We start from the raw sequence: 19,098 nt of genomic DNA, 5'->3' as shown, positions 1-19,098 counted from the left end.
CTAACGTCTTGCTTCCTTTTTTATAGACATCAACACCATCTTTTTTCTTTTCTTTTTCTAAAGGGCCTCTGTCTGACTATCCCTTTGACTCAGATATATTTACTGCAGGCTTAGCTTTATTCTAAGAAACCCTGACTTGGAGTCAAGAGATCTATGTTTTATTTATTTATTTTTTAAAACATTTTATTTATTTATTTGAGAGAGAGAATGAGAGCCAGAGAGCATGAGAGGGAAGAGGGTCAGAGGGAGAAGCAGACTCCCCACCGAGCAGGGAGCCCGATGTGGGACTTGATCCCGGGACTCCAGGACCATGACCTGAGCCGAAGGCAGTGGCCCAACCAACTGAGCCACCCAGGCGCCCAAGAGATCTATGTTTTAGTCTCAGTCCCACAACTCACTGACCCTAGGACCTTGGAACCCATAATAGGATTTTACATGCTCCTTTGCTCTATTTTTATAGGTTATTTCTCCAGTCATATGTGTTCCAACTAGATTGTATTTCCCCAGAAGGATGAATGGAGAATTCTGTCAAAACTTACAAGACACAGTCAAATTGGCCAGGAACAATCTTTGCTAAGATCATTCTATTTATTAACTTTTTAAAGTTAATTTTCATATGTATGTATCAGCACCTCACAGCAGCAGGATAAAGAGATCTTATTTTTTCTTCCACATATGGATACACTGAGGGCAAGAAAGAAATAATGTCTTGTTGCATTCCTTTTTATAATGATGAAACTGTTTATGGGCATAAGACGATATTCTCTGATCTCTCTTTGAAAATAGCCCATCAAATAAGACTAATAATCCAAAAGGATAGAAGAGAAAAGAGATGGGAGGAAAATGAAATAAAATAAAAGTTACACATCAGAGTTCTTTTTTTTTTTTTTTCAATTTAAGCACTGCCTGAAAGATTCTGCTCTATTGCTGAGTCACAAGATGTTAGTTGCCATTTTGAATTCACTCCATTGTTTTGATGGAGGTTTTAGGACCTTTTAAAGTCTAATTTTCAGTTCAGAAAGCCTTTAGGAATGCTGTCTAAATTCAAATTCAAATTATGACATAGGAAAAAAAGCATCAAAGTAAGTAAGAGGAAATCCAAGGTAGCCCTACAAGATATCATAATTGAATTTTAAAATCTGGGGACCTTGGACATTGCTTCTTTTTTGTTGCTTTCTTTTCTTTTTTCATAAGAACCACATGGTTTTACAAAGTAATTGTTTTGGGGAGCATAGAAACAAGTTTAGTCCAATTAGTATCAGTATCTGCTTACATAAAGAGAGTAGAAATACATCTCTTCTTTAGATGACCAATTTTCATGTATCCTAATTGGCCACTTTTGCTAAAACATAGGTTCACATGATGTTGGAAGGCTATTGTTCTACTTCTGACTCTTTTTGACAAACAGGTACCTTTCCCTTCTGCCTGTGGTTTTAACAATTTGGGAGGGAAGAGATGACTTGAAAAGTATGAATAATATTTGTCTTAAGAATTACATAAAGCAAAGGGGCAACTTCCATATTGTACCTTTGAGGCTATGTAAATCCATTAAAAGAAAATCAACTTCCAATATTTATCCTGTTCCATAAAAGAACACTATAAAAGTATTGTAATACAGTTAAAAGTGAAAGAAAGGTACATTTTATCCATTGTACAGTTTATTAACAGAGTCAATAAAGGGTACTAATATATTTTAGAATTGTATTCAAGATAGTGGTTAAAGCAAAATGACTTGGACTTCACAGAAGTTGGCAGAGTAGGAAGCTCCAGGAATAGGTCCTTCCACGTAAATAACCATTGAGCTGGTAAAACCTGTCAGAACCAACCATTTCAGAGCTCTGGAGTCTAGTAGAACACCCGCAGCATCCAGGAAAGTACTGGATGAAGAAAGAGACTGGCGTTCAAGGAAATCTCTGCCAGGTCACCTGGCTTACTGCAGAGATAATGGAACAGGAGAATTTGATGACCACACATGAGAAGAAATATAATCTCTGGAAAATTAATTTGGAAAAGTAACTAAACAAATATACAACTGCAGTCCTCAACAAGTAACAACAGCAATTCTTGGGGAAAGGTCAGGGAAGAATCTAATTTCCGGAGTTACCACACTGCAGTATTCAAAATGTCTAGTTCTCAACAAAAAATTTCAAAGCTTACAAAGTAAAGTATGGTGCATTTACCAAAAAAAACAAAAACAAAAACAAAACAAAACAAAAAAACCAGCAAAACAAAACAAAAAAAACCCCACAAAACACGTAAAAAAACCTAAATTAAAACTGTACCTGAAGAAACTCAGACATTGGAATTTTGGACTTACTGGACAAATACTTTAAATGAACTATGTTAAATATGCTAAAAGAGTGGAAAGAAACCATGGAGGGGGGGAAAGTAAAGGAAATCAGAAGAATGACTTATGAGCAGAAAGAAGATAAAAATAAAGGAATAGAAGTTATAAAAAGAAGCCAAGTAGAAATTCTGAAGTTGAAAAGCAAAATAGTTAAAATGAAAAATTCCCTAGAACACTTTAAGAGCAGATATAAGCAGGCAGATGAAAGAATCAGCAAACTTGAAGGTAGAGCAACTGAAATTGCCTCATCTGAGGAGCAGAAAGGAAAAAGAATGAAGAGAAATGAATAGACCTCAGGGAACTATGGGACACTACAAGGCATACTTAAATACACATTATAGGGGCAAATAACGAAAAAAGATACAAAAAACCCAAAGTGAATCAAAATGGTATACTGGGAAAAGTTAAACACAAAAGAAGGCAGCATTGGAGGAATTGAGGAACCAAAAGATGTAAGATTTATGGAAAACAAATAGCAAAATGGCGGAAGTACAGACTTCATTATCAGTAGTACTTTAAAAGTAAATGGTTTAGGAGCGCCTGGGTGGCTCATCTGGTTGAGCGTCGTACTCCTGATTTTGGCTTAGGTCATGATCTTGGGGTCCTGAGATCAAGCCCCAAGTTGGGCTCTGGGCTCAGCATATAGTCTGCTTGTCCCTCTCCCTCTACTCTTCACCCTGCTCGCTCTCTCTCAAATAAATAAATAACATCTTAAAAATAAATAAATAAAAGTAAATGGTTTAACTCACCAGTTAAAAGACAGAGACTTATGGAATGGATAAAAAACATGATCCAACTATATGCTGCTTACAAGAGACTAACTTCAGACTTGAAGAAACAAATAGGTCTAAAGTGAAAAGATGAAAAAAAATATTCCATGCAATTAGTAGCCAGAAGAGAGCTGGGGTGAGAGACAAAATAGATGCTATGTCAAAATTAGTACCAATTACGAGGAAGGGTATTATATACTGGTAGAAGTGTCAATTCATCAAAATTATAAATATACATGCACCAAACAATACACCCCCCCAAAAACCACTGACAAAATTTAAAGGAGAAATAGTGGCAATAAACAGTAATAGAATAGTTAGGGACTTCAATACCCCACTCTTAATAATGGATAGAACATCTAAGAAGATCAGTAAGGAAACAGACTTGAACAACACTTCAAACTAACTAGACCTAATAGATATGTATAGGACATATCAGCCAACACCAGCAGAATACACATTCTTCCCAAGTGCACTTGGAACATTCTCCAGAATAGACCATATGTTCGACCTAATGTTAAAAGGATTGAAATGATACAAAGTACCTTCTCCAACCAGAATGGAATGAAGCTAGAAATCAGTAACAAAAGGAAAACTAGAAACTTTGAAAATGAATGGAAATGGAAATAAAACAACACATTCTTAAAGAATAAGTGAGTCAAAGAAGAAATCCCAAGAGATATTAGAAAGTACTTAGACACAAATGAAAAGAAAAGCACAACATACCAAAACTTGGGGGATGCAGCAAAGGCAATACCAGAAGAAAATTTATAGCAGAAAACACGTACATTTAGAAGAAATGTCAAATCAACAATTTAACTTCACTCCTTGAAGAAAAAGAACAGACTAAGCCCAAAGCCAGTAGAGGGATCGAATGATAAAGACTAAGAAGATAAACAAAATAGAGAATTGAAAAATAAAAGAAGTGATGAAACCAAAAGTTGGTTCTTGGAAATGGTTCCCGAAGTTGACCAATCTTTAGCTATATTGACTTTTTTGAAAAGATTTAAATTTATTTATTTATTTATTTACTTGACAGCAAGAGAGAGAGCACAAGCAGGGGAAGCAGCAGACAGAGGGAGAAGGAGAAGCAGACTCCCCGCTGAGCAGGGAGCCCAACATGGGGCTCTGTCCCAGGACCCTGGGATCATGACCTGAGCCAAAGGCAGACGCTTAACTGACTGAGCCACCCAGGGGCTATGCTGACTTTTTAAAAAAAAGAGAGAAAAGTCAAAAGTAACTGAAAAGAGAAGTAAAAGTGAGGACATCTTTATCAACCTTCTAGAAATAAAAAAAGATTAAGAGAGACTATGAACAGTTGGATGCCAGCAAATTAGATTATCTAGATGAAATAGGAACATTCTTAGAAATACACAAATTAGCAAAACTGAGTGAAGGAAACGTAGGAAATCTCAATTGATGTACAAGAGAGTGAATCAGTCTAACAAATACAAGGAAGAACTTATTGAGAAAATGCAGTAATGAATATAGCTTGTTGTGCAACCACAGTTTAACTGCAGATTTTTAGCCCAGGGTGTATTTCTTTGGAACTTTTCAAGATGTCATACATTTCATTTCCTTTCTGTTTTGTTATGACATGTGACTTGACAAATCTACTTTTGTAACTTTGGTTAATAATTGTACGACTAAAATTGGAAATGTTTCCTAATTCCAAAAAAAAAAAAAGAAAGAAAGAAAAAGAAAAAGAAAAAAGTTCAATAGCATTGCATTGCTCACTGCAAGTCAAAACTACAATGAGATTCCATTTCATAGACACCGTGATGGCTGTAATTTAAAAAATGAAAAATAAAAAGTATTGGTGAGGATGTGGAGAAATAGGAACCCGTACATTGATGTTGGGGATGCAAAATAGTGCAACTGTTGTGGGAAACAGTTTGGTAGTTCATCAAAAAGTTAGAATTACCATATGACCTAACCATTCCATTCCTGGGTATGCACCCAAGAGAAATAAAAGCATATATCTACCCAGAAATTTGTTGTTGTTTTTTTTTAAAGATTTTATTTATTTATTTGACAGAGAGAGCGAAAGAGCACAGCAGAAGGAGAGGAAGAAGCAGACCCCTTTCCGAGCAGGGAGCCTGATGCGGGACTCGATCCCAGGACCCTGGGATCATGACCTGAGCCGAAGGCAGATGCTTAACCATCTGAGCCACCCAGGCGCCCTCTACCCAGAAATTTGTATAGAAATGCTTATAGCAACATCCTTCATAATAGCTTAAAGATGGAAACCAACTGTCCCTCAACAGATGAATGAATAAAGGAATTGTGTTGTATCCATCTGATGAATATTATTCAACCATAAAAGGAATGAAGTACTGATGCTTGCTTGCTATAACCTGGATGAACTGCAAAAACATTGGGCTAGGTGAAAGAAGCCAGACACAAAAGGTCACATACTGTATGATTCTTTTCATACAAAATCTTCAGAATAGGTAAACCCATAGAGACAGAAAGCACATTTGTGGTTGTCAGGGGATAGGATGAGGAGGTTGTGGGGAGCAATTACTTAACAGGTGTGAAGTGCTCTGTGATGAAGAAAAAGTGTTGAACTTTTTTTTTTTTTTAAGATTTTATTTATTTACTTGAGAGAGAGCACAAGAGTGGGGAGGGTTAGAAGGAGAAGCAGACTCTCCGCTGAGCAGGGAGCCCGCTATGGGACTCGATGTGGGACTCGATGTGGGGCTCGATCCCAGGTCTCCGGGATCATGACCTGAGCGGAAAGCAGATGCTTAACCGACTGAGCCACCCGAAATAGTGTTGAACTTGAGAGAGGTGGTGGTTGCACAGCACTGTGAATCCATTCAGTGCCCCTGAATTGCGTCCTTCAAAATGGCTAATTGTATGCTATATGAATTTCACCTTTATAAAAATACAATGACTTTCTAGTTAGCTCTCAGTGGTCATGAAAATTATTAGCATCACATCATTTCATGGAATGCTATTAGGAAAAAAAATAAAATTGGATTGACTGCTTTCATTTTAAATTAATGAGCACACATCTCAGTGTTGAGTACCACTGCCCTGAAATCAAACTGTCATTCTATTTTTCTCCTAGTAAAGGGCCGTTCCTCTTTTCTGGGATAATATTATTCTCTATTCTTTCCTCAAATGTCATTTCTTATTTTCTCTCTCTTCAGAATTCCACTCCCACCCCTCACCCCAAATGACCACCTCATCAATAATTTACTGAAAAAAATAGAAGCTGCCAGATGGCTACTCCCTCACCTTCCCACCAGCCAATATATGAACCTTACTGCAGCAGACACTGCTAATTCATTTCCCAACAGTTGTTTACCTATTTATCCCTTGCTACCAGGCACCCAGTTTGGATTAGCTGGCAGCCATGTGTTTAGGGGAGCTTGGCCTTGTCCAGTCCCAGGGAATGAATCACAATGAAACTAAGCCAGCTATGTTGGTCTCATTCCCAGGTACAAAAGATGATTTTAGGCCTGGGCCTGCACCCAGGAGAGGCCCCTGGAGCCCCAGCAAGAGGATTTTACCAGATTTTTTTTTTTTTTTTAAGACACACAGGAGGAAGTAAATCTCTTTTTCTCAGTGTCTTTGGACTGCCTGTAATTCTTGAAATTGCTGCAGATCTCTTATAAACATGACACAGGGGATGGTGGAGCAAAGGATGGGTAATACTTGTGTTCTTGGTGACATTCTTGAGCCACTAAATTAACCATTGTTGGAACTGCTCCACCTTAAAATGTATGCTTCCACGCTGGCCTTATTACATTACTTTAATTGGATTTCTGTTACTTAGAGGGGAAAGCATCCTTCATTACACAAATGGAGAAGATATTCTTCTATCAAAGCCCAGCCCTTTCAGTAGACTTTGAAGCCGATCTCCTTGATCACAAAGCCTTCACCCCTGTCATTTCTGCACACACACACCCCCCCATCCATTTCTGCATTATCTATCTCACCCCTTCTGGTTGATTTTGTTTAGCATATAAACATGTTAATAGTAATTCCCATGAACAAAAGATGTCCACTGACAGCCTAAAATAATGATTTTTCTTAAAATAATTGCCTACCCATACTGTTGTCACTTTCTTAGATATTCCCACTCTTTTTTTTCTTTTAAGGTTTTATTTATTTATTCATTAGAGACAGAGAGAGAGAGAGAGAGAGAGAGAGAGAGAGGCAGAGGCAGAGGGAGAAGCAGGCTCCCAAGGAGCAGGGAGCCCGATGCGGGACTTGATCCCAGGACTCCGGAATCATGACCTGAGCCGAGGGCAGCCGCTTAACCGACTGAGCCACCCAGGTGCCCCACCTCACTCTTTTTTTTTTTCTTTAAGAAAAAAAAATATGGCTTATGTAATCGGGGAGACAGAAGTAGATTTTTGTTTCACTCACAACTAGATCCACAGACTCAGAAGAAGTCATCTACTCTCTCTTTTTACTTCTGTATCTTGGTGCCGCTCCTATGTGTTGACCTTATTATTTCCCAGTACAGACAGGCTTTCTTCACACAGTGGGAAAAAAATGTTACCTATAGCCTTCCAGGTTCATGACCTCAATAGTAAGACAATTTGTCCTTCAGTAACAAATGGAAAAGGACTCTATTTGGCCCATATTAGTTCATATGACCTCCCCGGGATTAGCCTTTATGGTCAGGAAAATGGTGTATCATACCTGACTAGAAAAAAAATAATTGACTAGAACCTAGGTCATGTACTCAATGATCATTTCCTTGACTATGATTGACAACTATAGAATTATTATAAGATTGGAGCTGGTAAAAGCATTTCCCCAGAAAAGGTAGACACAGAAACAGAGGCCAGTTAAAGTCTCCCTCTGGGTGTTAAGCACAATTATACCATGGTCATAAGTATAGGCATTTCCCAAAATGCTCCAGCATAATATGATGCATCTATTCTACATGAATCCAAAAATGCACTCCCCTCTCCCCCAAAAGGAGATAACCCTAAGTCATATCAAGTTACTGCATCTAGCTCCTCATTTAGATCTCCAAATTACGTGTATTCCACCCTGAATCTCATGCAGATGAGACTCATCATGATATAGTGCCTAAGGATTAAATAAAAAATATACCCTCCCTAAAAACAGGACAATCACAGTGTAATTCCCTTTTTAAAAGAATGGAAAGGGGGAAACAACGTACAGTTGTCACTGGCCACTGCGAACACCACATTGTACGGGCTAGCAATAACAAGGCGGGTCCTGACTGTGCAGGGAGTGACGTTTCTGATGTGTTTGAGTCTGCTTCTAACCTCTGGGAACCTTCTTTGTCCTTTTCTTCCATGGCCACTGTCGAGAAAAAGGCTAGAAGGTATTCCTTTGGTTGAGGGGACGGGGCATGGTGTGTGTACTGAGTTCGAGTTTCAGGTATGTCACCAATTCTTTTTGTCAGAACCATTTTGATTATGTTACAGAAATCCACTGCAAACTGGCTTAAAGAGAGAATTAACTGGCTTTTTAACTAGGAAGTAGAGGCACCTCTATGTCCTGAGTCTTAAATCAGATTCTCGGAATTCTCTTACTTCACCATCCTTGGCGTGTCCTCTCTCTCTCTCTCTCTCGCTCTTTCTCTCTCTCTCAAACTACAGGAAAAAATTTCCCAGGCGCTGGGAAAAGGACTGCCCTGGATTATTATTTCTCTCCTAATCTCTCTTCGATTGCCTTCTTCCCTCCACTAATCTGCTGACACTGATCTTATTAAGGTTGTTTATGATCTGCATTTTACCAAACATAATGGACAAGTTTCTAGTCATCTCATTCAATCTCCCAATAAAATGTTATACCTCTGAGTACTCCATGCCTCTTAAAACATTCTCATGGTTCTCTGAATTTCTTCTTGATTCTCATTTTCCTTGGCTACATTTTTTTTCTTTCAATTCTCTAAATATTGAAACCTAAGCGTTTGCTCTTGGGCCCAACTCTCTCCCTTATCTATGCTCATTCTCCAGCTGATCTCATTCGGTGACGTAATTTAAACATGTTGGTTATTCCCATTTTTTTAACATACAACCACTTAGCTTCAGGCTAATGTATATGTATATCCAACAACCTACTTAATATTGTCCCCTGAATGTATGCAAGGCATCTGAAAATTAATGTATTCAAAATGAAATCCTCATAATTTACACATTCCCCAGACTTCCCTCTCATAATAAATGGAACGACCTACCCAGTATGTGTAAGCCACAAATATATTTAAAACTTCTCTTTCTCTCATCATCCACCCAGTCCATCACAGAGTGCAATTATGAAAACCACCCCATTAATTAATGTGAATTTTCACACTTATCTCTTCTCATTGATTGTCTTTTCCCCCAGAAGTCCTACACAACCCATACACATAAACCTAGCAAATAATATTGCAGGATAGGTTTCCAGTGTCACTCAACAACAAATTGAGTCTTGACAAACCTTGTAAAGCTTATACTACAGAGAAAGGAGGGTTTTCATTTAAAAACAAAGACTTGCCTTGTGTAAAATGCTCTGAAAGCTGATTTGGACTAGTACTAAAAACTGTGAAAATATTTTGGCAATAAATAATGGACGTAAGCACTTTAAAAATTACCTATTCCACCTGTGGAATGGGCAGGCCCCCCTCTGGCTGAGGATACATTTAGTTTACAGAACTGGGTTTGTCTTCGTTTCAATTTTACAGTTGAAAACAAACAACACATTCCTCGTCCTACCTCTGTCCTAGACAAAACAGACTCTTACATTTATTAATATTTCTGCCTTTAAAAAGTTATTTCTAGCCATTTATAGGTTCGTGCACATCTTAAAATAGACCTCCAAAGGCCTATAATTTGGAAGCATAGTTACCCCTGTATTAGTTTGCTAGGGTTGCTGTAAAAGAGTACCACCAGCTGGGGGTGCCTGGGTGGCTCAGTCAGTTAAGCGTCTGCCTTCGGCTCAGGTCATGGTTCTGGGGTCCTGGGATTGAGCCCTGCATCAAGCCCTGCAACAGGGAGTCCGTTTCTCCCTCTCCCTCTGTCTGCTGCTCCCCCTGCTTGTGCTCTCTAGCTCTCTGTCAAATAAATAAATTAAAAAAAAAAAAAAAGAGTACCACAAATTGTGTGGCTTAAATATCATAAATTTATTGGCTCACATTTCTGGAGGCTAGAAGTCCAGGATCAAAAAGTTGGTAGGGTTGATTCCTTCTAAGGGGTATGAAGAATCTCTTCTATATCTCTCCTCTGGCTTCTGGTGATTTGCTGGCAATCTTTGACATTCCCTGTCTTGTAGATGCATCACTCTGGTCTCTGCCTTTGTCTTCATGTGACTTTCTCCCTGTATGTCTGTGTTTAGATATCTACTTTTTATTAGGACACCAGCCATGTTGGATTGGGGCCCATCTTACTCCCCTATGTCCTCATCTTAACAAATTGCATCTGCAACAACCCCATTTCCAAAAAAAAAAAAAAAAAAGTCACGTTCTGAGGTCCTGGGAGTTAGAACTTCAACATTTGAATTTGGAGGGGGCATGGTTCAACCCATAACACCCCCAAGTTGTCTGGGGAAGGGAACTCTAAGTAATAAAGGAACATTTAAGATCTAAGTGAAAACAGAGAGAAATATTTACCAAAAGATCAATCGATAATTTAAATATAAATTTCCAGGCATAGAGATTCCTAAGATTTCTTTAATCTCCAAAAAAGCGCTCTGCGTCTTATGAACAGATAAGAATATCAGAGAGAAATGAGACATGGGAAAAATGAGGCAATTAATCACTGACTTGGATATAAAGATCAAATGCTTGCTTGGATGTAAAAGCAAAAAGCAATAATATCAGGTTCAGAGAAATTAAAGCCAACAACTGTTAGTGGCCTAGGACTCATTCCTAAGATACACCCAGTCGGTCCAAGTTCCAGCACATTCTCAGAGCACTTTCACGCAACAGGACACAGACTCCCCCTGCTGGTCTGACTCAGCGCTGACTCTGCTCTCCGGCTTGGGGGAAATGCATTCTGCCATTCTTGAGTTTCTTCTCAGGGGTCTCCCTTTCTCCTGGAATTTCTTCAACGTCTAGGTTAATACAGGGCAGCTGGATTCTCATACCCGCTGTACATTCAGTCTTCCATGTAACATCTGGGAAACCTCTACTTGTTAAAGAGTGATAGTGGAAAAGGCCAATAGCATGTTAGTTGTTATTATGCAAATAGTTTTGGCTTTGAATATCTCCTGAAGAGTATCAAGGACTGCCCTGTCACTACACATCCTTTCAATAATGGCAAGAGTCTTGCATTTATATAACTCCAAGTTTAAACATTAAGTGGTCCCTGAGGCTAATAAATGAGATCTTCATACACGAAACACATGGTCATCCAAAATTTTCTCCAAGAAGCCTCTCCTTGAAAAATGGGGAGGAGAAAATCCTATTTCTAAGACGTGGATTGAGGGTCTGATGTAGTATCAAAAGACTACAACATTCAGAAGACCTAAGTGAGGAAATCCAAATTACAAGGCTTTGCCAAGAATCCAGAACATACATGGGGTAAATTGAGCCCACATAGAACCTTTCAAAGGAGATGAATCACCTTTAATATGTATTGATTCAAATATAAGATAGTTGGGGTAATCACTGATCACTCAGTCACCTACAACTTGGGATCTGTCTTGAATATTACTTTTCCATTAATTAATCACTGAATCCACCTGTTAAATATTTCTTGTCTCTATCTTCCCTTCAGAACTAATAGGCACTTATCATTTCCAAACTGGGTTTTTGAAAGAGCCTACACACCAATGTGCCTGGCTCTAGTCACCTCACAGATAGGTCCTTCTTGGCCCCCTCAGAGTTTTCTAAGTACAAATATGAATATGCCCCATTTAATGGCTCCCCATCGTCCATAGGTTGACTCAAATGGCTATATTGGAAGGAGTATGAGCTTTGACATCAGAGAGGTAAGCGTGTGGATTTGAACTTGATTTGAGACTTAGGGAGGTCAAGAAGTCTGAACTTCTTCCATGAGGCACATGGTGTAGTAGGATAATTACGGTTGGTGGGGAAATGGGAGATGGATTATGAGAGTACCTAGGAAGGACATCCAACCTCCAAACTGAAGGAAGAAGAAAAGCATTTGTGAGGAAGCAGCGTCTAATAGAAGATCTGAAAACAGGAGTTGGTCAGGATTTTGTGGATAATGGGATATTATTAGATAAGAGGAAGTAGTGGGAGCAATTCTAGGCAGAAGCAGAGTGAAGGGATATATTAAATACAACTTGACTCTGAGGCACAAAGCCTTTTGTTTTTCTTCAATGAGAAAAAGGTAAGAGAGAATATCGTACATGCAAGGAATCAAAAGTGGTATAATAGTGATATGCAGGGAGTGGTGTAAGAGAAAACTGAAGAAACAAGTAGGGACTCTGACCACCGGTGACTGTAGGATCAGTTAAGGAGTGTAGATTTGATCCTGATGGTAAAAGGTAACAAATTTAGGAGTTAAGCCAAGGAGAAATATGTGTTGTGGAGTCTTCCCTCTGGCTGTACTGTTGAGGAGCCATTAAACAAGGACCATAATGAAAGTTTCTGCTGTTGGTGGCCTGAACAAGGGCAATGATGGTAGAGTTAAAGAAGAGAAGATGGTTGCAAGAACTCTTTGAGAGGTATCATTATTAGCATCTTAGCATCATTGCTGAGAGGTACTTAGCAATTGACTGGATGTGTGGGATGAGGAAAAGGAAAGAATCAAAGCAGGAGAGATTTCTGATATGAGCCACAGGGTGGTGGCTGGCGACACCTGTCCCGGGCTTAGGGGATGTGGGAAAAGAAACAGATTTGAAACAGGAAGCTAATGAACAAGTAGAACTTGAGTTGAATGAGAACTTTGGTGGCACTAGTCAGTAGGCAGTTGGATATTCAGGTCTGCGGTCAGGGGGAAGATCAGGACTAATGATGAAGAGGTGGTTATTGGCAGATTTTGTGCCCTTTGGGCTGGTCACCAAGGAAGAATGTAGAGAAAGAGCGGATAAGAGGGCTACACTTTCATCATTTGCAAAACGGGGATAAGATTTCCCAGGGCCTTCGGAAGAAATGATAACATACACAGGAGTACCTAGCAAAATGCCTAGCTCACAGTACAGGCTTAATAAATATTTACTGAATGAATAAATGAATAATTGATATAACACATATACCTAATTTACTCATTTCCTTGCAGAGATTAAGGAAAGTGAAAGTTAGTTTGCCATCTCTGAGAAAGCTTATAAAGAAAATGTGCATGCAAAAAGACACCCGCTTTTATCAGCAGAACCATGACTCCTAAGGGACAAGGCATTTTGGCTTTTTCTTAGACAAGAAAGTCACATTTATTAGCGCCCAGTCAGCTATTTAAAACTGACCCCTGTTTGATCTTGACATTTACAAGCAAAAGGAAGTCTTTAGTTATGTAACAGGCCAGCAGTCCATGCATCCCGCCTGTAACAACAATAACAACAGAAGCCCATTTGTCATTGTGCCTGACTCTATTCAAAACAACACATCTCTTCACTAGCTTGTCTTTTTTCCCTAATGTTCCCTTAAGCTCTCAATTAATGCCTAACAATCCAATAGCGGGTAAAAATTGACACCTGCTTAGGTAAGAGTGTGTGTGTGTGTGTGTGTGTGTGTGTGTGTGTGTGTGTGTGTGTGTGTTTAGAGAGGGAATTCTGCTATAAACTCAACCGGAACCAAAGTGTTAAATGAAGTTCCCAGTAACTAGGTCTCATTGTCATAAGGAAACCCATTCCAGGTCAAACAGACTGCTTGTGATTTTATGGCATTAAAGTAGACTTCCAAATAGACTGGAAAACAAAAACTCATTCACAAAAACTCATGATTTCAGATTGGCATATCAAGCATAATTTCTGAGCATTTGCAGAAATGAATACTCCTACCAAGGGCACATTACTTATTTCAAATAAACTTGACATCAAGGGATCTACTGTTGCATTTAAACAAAGAAAAAAGAACCAGAACATTTTTGGGGGGCAATCTCAGTATGTATCCAATCACTTTTAGCCATTCATACACACATATTTAGCATCTAAAAATTTGCTGAAGATCTTTATTTTTTCTATTCCCATACTTAAGGGAAATATAGATTGAATACTAAGAAGCAAATAATGGGAGTTTATTTTAGAGCCTTAGGTATAAAATGATAAATAATGTTGGATTATTAGAGTCAAACATAGTCTTTTGTCTTTGTCCTTGTCTGCTTACCTGCTTGCTATACTAAATGCTTAAGGTGAAAGATCATTTAGAAGAATCATTCAATTTCCAGCAATTGCATAAATAAGAGAGGTCCACTGTGCTTCCCACAGTAAGAAAGGATCTCAGTAAAGGACCCAGAAGACCAAATCTAAATTCCCGCTCAAAAATTTACGTGGGGTTTCCAACCAAAAGTACCTGCTCAAAGTCACAGAGTTATAGAGCAACGGAACCAAATTGAGAGTCTACAGAATCCTACATCTATAAACAGCTGATTTTTTTTTTATGAGGCTGTCAAGACCATTTAGTGGAGAAAGAATCGTCTCTGCAACAAATGGAGCTGGGAAAACTGAATATCCCATGTAGGAGAACTTTGAAGTTACTAGGACAAGGTACCATGTGCAAAGGTACGGTCAAGGGGTTGGATGAGCAAGGCAGAGATCACTATTTGCCAACCTGATATCTATTTTCCCCTTCTTAGTAAAAGAATCCCCATACTCTTAGGGTGGCAATGTGCCCAGCTAAATATTCATCTTTCTTAGCCTCCACGCAAATAGCAGTAGTCAGGGATATATAAGAATTTTTAAACTGAGTTTTTGAGAAAAGTTCTTCAAAGTTCTTGAAAGGGGCTGCACAGCTAGCAGTTGTCCTTCCCTTTTTTGCATCTGCTTTTTCCTTCTTCACGCTGCCTGACACGTGAGTAGAATGGCTGCAGCAGGGCGCCCGGGTGGCTCAGTCTGTTAAGCGTCTGCCTTGGGCTCAGCTCATGATCCCAGGGTTCTGGGATCGAATCCTGTGTCGGGCTCCCTGCTCTGCAGGGAGTCTGCTTCTCCCTCTGCTCCTCTCAATCTCTCTCTCTCTCTCTCTCTCTCTCTCTCTCAAATAAATAAATAAATAAAATCTTTAAAAAAATGGCTGCAGCAGGTGCATCTTGGAGGCTGAGAACGGAAGCCATGTTTGTGAATGCATGGAAGACATAGCCCCGGCTTTTGAGGGTTGTGAAGCAGCTACCACACCTGTCCTGGGCTTCCTGTGTCCAGGAATCTTACATTATATGAGTGAAAAATAAACATCTACTTGTTTAGGCCACTCTTTTTGGGGGTTGTTTGTTCTATGTACCCAAGATGAATCCTAACTGATTGAATCAGTTTCTGTGCCATTGGGGCACAAGACAAGGGTGAAGAGAACCCCTCGCCCACAGATTTGGGTTAGGGCTAGAACTTAACCTCAACTTAGAGTGAGAACCTGTGAAAAATGTGAATTGTTGACCCCCACCTCAGAGCTAATGAAATAGAAACTCTGAGGGTAAGGCCCAACAATCAATGAACTCTCCAGGTTCCAGTTTGGAGATAAGTTTTTGTTCAGTGCTGCTTGAGTGGGAAACTTCTTCTAAGTGGCTTTGACTTGTGACCGCGTGTCCTTAAGAATAGTGACTGTGACTTTAATAATACTTAGGTTCTAATACCAGCTTGACCATTATTAATTGTATGACCTTGGGCAAATGGCTTAATGTCTTTGAGTCTCATGTTCCTCATGGGGATCATCATAATGGTGGCCCTCCTAGCATTCTTGTGTCGGTTGAATGAAGCATCTATAAATCTAAGCCCATTACCCAGAACAGTGTAGGTGGTTAATAAATGTTAGTTTCCACTCAGTGACTACCATTTACAATGCATTGCTGGGGTCCTGTGGGATTGCTTAGACACCCCACCCCACAACCCAACATCCCCCTTTCACACTGTGTCTCCATTATTGCTTCTGTTATTATTTAAGATGGAGGTGAATGTTAGGCAGGGAGATACCAGGGGGCGAAAGTAAGGGGAAGGAGTCTTCTTTGAATATAACATAAGTGGTCAAGTTGGCTATAGAGTCAGGATACAAGAAGGCCCCATTACTAGTTTTATTTTGGGCCTTCGGAAATGTCCTTCTCATCGGGTAAGGGAAAAATTATGCATAGCTGAAACATGAGCTATTACTAAGAAGTAAGAAAAAGGCTCACACACGCTGTTTCCAAAAACTGGGAAATACTACCAAGTTCTCCATTTTAATGTCTCTGCATCCTGAGTACCACCAATAATTCTCTCTTTATGGAAACAAAAAGGGCAAAATTAACTTTATGCTGCAAAAGACCATAAAGAGGCTCCTTGTTGTATCTTGTCTCTGTCTCATTCCTACCTGGGAAAAACAATGATTTGAAAAAAAAGTCAAGTTTCCCACCTCCTTCCTCTTGCATCAAATCGCGTCTCTTTCCCAGCTAGTATGTACGGCACACCTCATAGGTTAACTAACATTTTGCTAGGTACGATATCCATAAGATCCTGAAGCTAATTCTGACTACAGAATCATCACTGGATTCACCTCCTTGGTGACGGAATGATCACAGATTTCCCTGACTCCCCAGTTTCCCCCATAAACCCCTGAAATGACCACATCCCAGCACTGCCCATTCAGCTCCCCCTCTGAGCAAAATCAGAGAATGGGTAGAAACAGAAGACCCAAGAGATGAAGTAAAAAGGATGAACAAGGTGAAAGTACTCAGGTCCCTTCACCACACGAATAGCTTGGAAAGAGTGCATGAGAAAGTCGGACCCTCAAATAGCCAAGCTAGGAAAAGGGACCGGGCTGGGGTCCTGCTTGAAAGACTCAAAGATCGTGAATCTGAAGGAGTGCTGTGTTACAACTTAAGTGTCTTTCAAACACTTTGAGAGATACCAGCAAAAAAAGAGAAACTCCTTATACACATACACACGTTAGCCCATGATACGTGACACAGAGAACCATATAGTTTTGTTATGGCTACTAAAAGTAGAGATAAACCTTTGTTGAGGAACTGCTAAAAGCCAGATACACTTCTCATTAAATTTCACAAATGCCTGTGAAGCCAGTATGTTTACCTCCTTTTAGTATTTTTTAGATTTATTTATTTATTTGAGGGGGGAGGGGCAGAGGGAGAGAGAGAGTCTCAAGCAGAATCCCCGCTGAGCGCAGAGCCGGAAGTCACAGGGCTCCCTCTCACGACCCTGAGATCATGACCTGAGCTGAAATCAAGAGTCGGACACTTAACCGACTTGAGCCACCCAGGCGCCCCTAACCCACTTCTAGATAAGACAGCTGCCTGAGCATTGGAGAGATCATGCGACTTGCCCACTGTCGTTAACTGGCAAGTAATGGAGCCTGAGCTCTCCTGGGTCTGCTGCTAGGAGCTGGGAACCAGAAGCTGCTGATGAATGAGAGAGACACGGGCCAAAACTGTGGCCAGAGGAAGTGTCTCAGGAGCCGCCCTGCCGAGTCCCTCTGCACTGGGGGGGAATCTCTGGGTTTGCGCTCCATTGTGAAACTGTGGATTTTCCTGACACTTTCTCAGCCCGAAAAGCATTGGGATCCCAGCACAAAGGCTGTGGGATCTATTTATTTGGTATGGCCACAGACTGCAGCCTCCTGAAGCCCCTTTCTTCGTCCCTCTCGTCTGCACCGGTGCTAGAAGCCAGCATACATGCAAAAACTGTTTATGATTTTCTCCAGAAACATTTTTACTCTGCTTTCTCTCTACTCCCCTAACACTTTCCTTTGTTTCTACCTGCCCCTCCTGGTCCTTTATCTACTACCAAATTTCCAGGCATTTCCTCCCACTGGTCTCAACCTGCTGGAAATATAATCAAGTATCTTCTTTAGCAAAACTTGCTGATGATGAGTTATTTACTGTATTACCCAGGACAGGGGTGTGATTCTCATGACCCTTTCTCACTCTGGCCAAGTGAGTTGCTGCAAAATTTTTACAGCTATAAATAGCTCAGATTATAAATCTTAATTGTAAATTATCCTTATCTCATATTGCTTTTATCTTGACAATAGAGACATGACTGCAGAGAAATAAAGAGAAATTGTCAGCTAGAGGGAAAACAACCAAGAATTCTGCTTCCTGTGTGATGTCATAGGAAGTAGACAATCTTCTTCTTTTTTTTTAATAATTTTTTATTGTTATGTTAATCACCATACATTACATCATTAGTTTTGGATGTAGTGTTCCACGATTCATTGTTTGTGCATAACACCCAGTGCTCCACGCAGAACGTGCCCTCCTTAATACCCATCACCAGGCTAACCCATCCCCCCACCCCCTAGACACAATCTTCTTATTTCCTCACTATTTATAGGTTTCTTCTTCATAGTGGACCAACAGAGAACTTGCTGGACCTTGCTGACCTTAGAAAGATTCAATGTAGATAAACTGAGGCACAGGACCAACAGGTGCTTAGTGCAGATGAAACCTTCGGCACCTATAATTTCCATTCTGTGTTAATTCTATGTTCTAGTCTGAGGCAAAGCCAGGAGGAAACAATTTGGCTAACGGTGAAATTTACTGTTTTCGCAAAGGCAGGATCGACTGTTGGCAATACCATGTTCCACTCCTTGATTCCAGCACAAATCTTTGTCCTCACCATCTCCTCTGCTTCCCCCCACCTGTTTCTAGCCTGCCAGGCCAGCCTACCTGGCCAATATTCAGCCACAGGGCTGACAAAATGATTTGGATTACCAGTGAACGCCAGCTAGCATTTCCCACGGTCCTTGTGACAAGTCCTAAATTAGTGATATTTAAAAGAAACTTTAACATGTATACGGGGATACAGGCAGAGATATTCCTACAGACACACACACACATCATTGTCTTGAATATTAGCGACAATTTCTCTTTTTGCCATCACTTAGTGGCATAGCCTGGTAAGGAAGACAGTGGCACCCAGTGGACAAACGTTTGATTGTTTGACACAGGTGTTCCTTTCTGAAAT

The 19,098-nt window shown here is 39.9% G+C and overlaps 1 protein-coding gene across 4 annotated transcripts in view; it reads right to left on the bottom strand.

Annotated features, from left to right (window-relative positions):
* CCDC192 (coiled-coil domain containing 192) overlaps nt 1–19,098 on the bottom strand; it is a 197,981-nt gene that overhangs the window by 144,201 nt on the left and 34,682 nt on the right. The window lies entirely within an intron of this gene.

The sequence above is a fragment of the Zalophus californianus genome, chromosome 5 (assembly GCF_009762305.2).
Source record: "Zalophus californianus isolate mZalCal1 chromosome 5, mZalCal1.pri.v2, whole genome shotgun sequence".
Classification (NCBI taxonomy): Eukaryota; Metazoa; Chordata; class Mammalia; order Carnivora; family Otariidae; genus Zalophus; species Zalophus californianus.
Note: the sequence above shows the minus strand (reverse complement) of the source record. Positions and strands in the feature narration are given on the sequence as shown.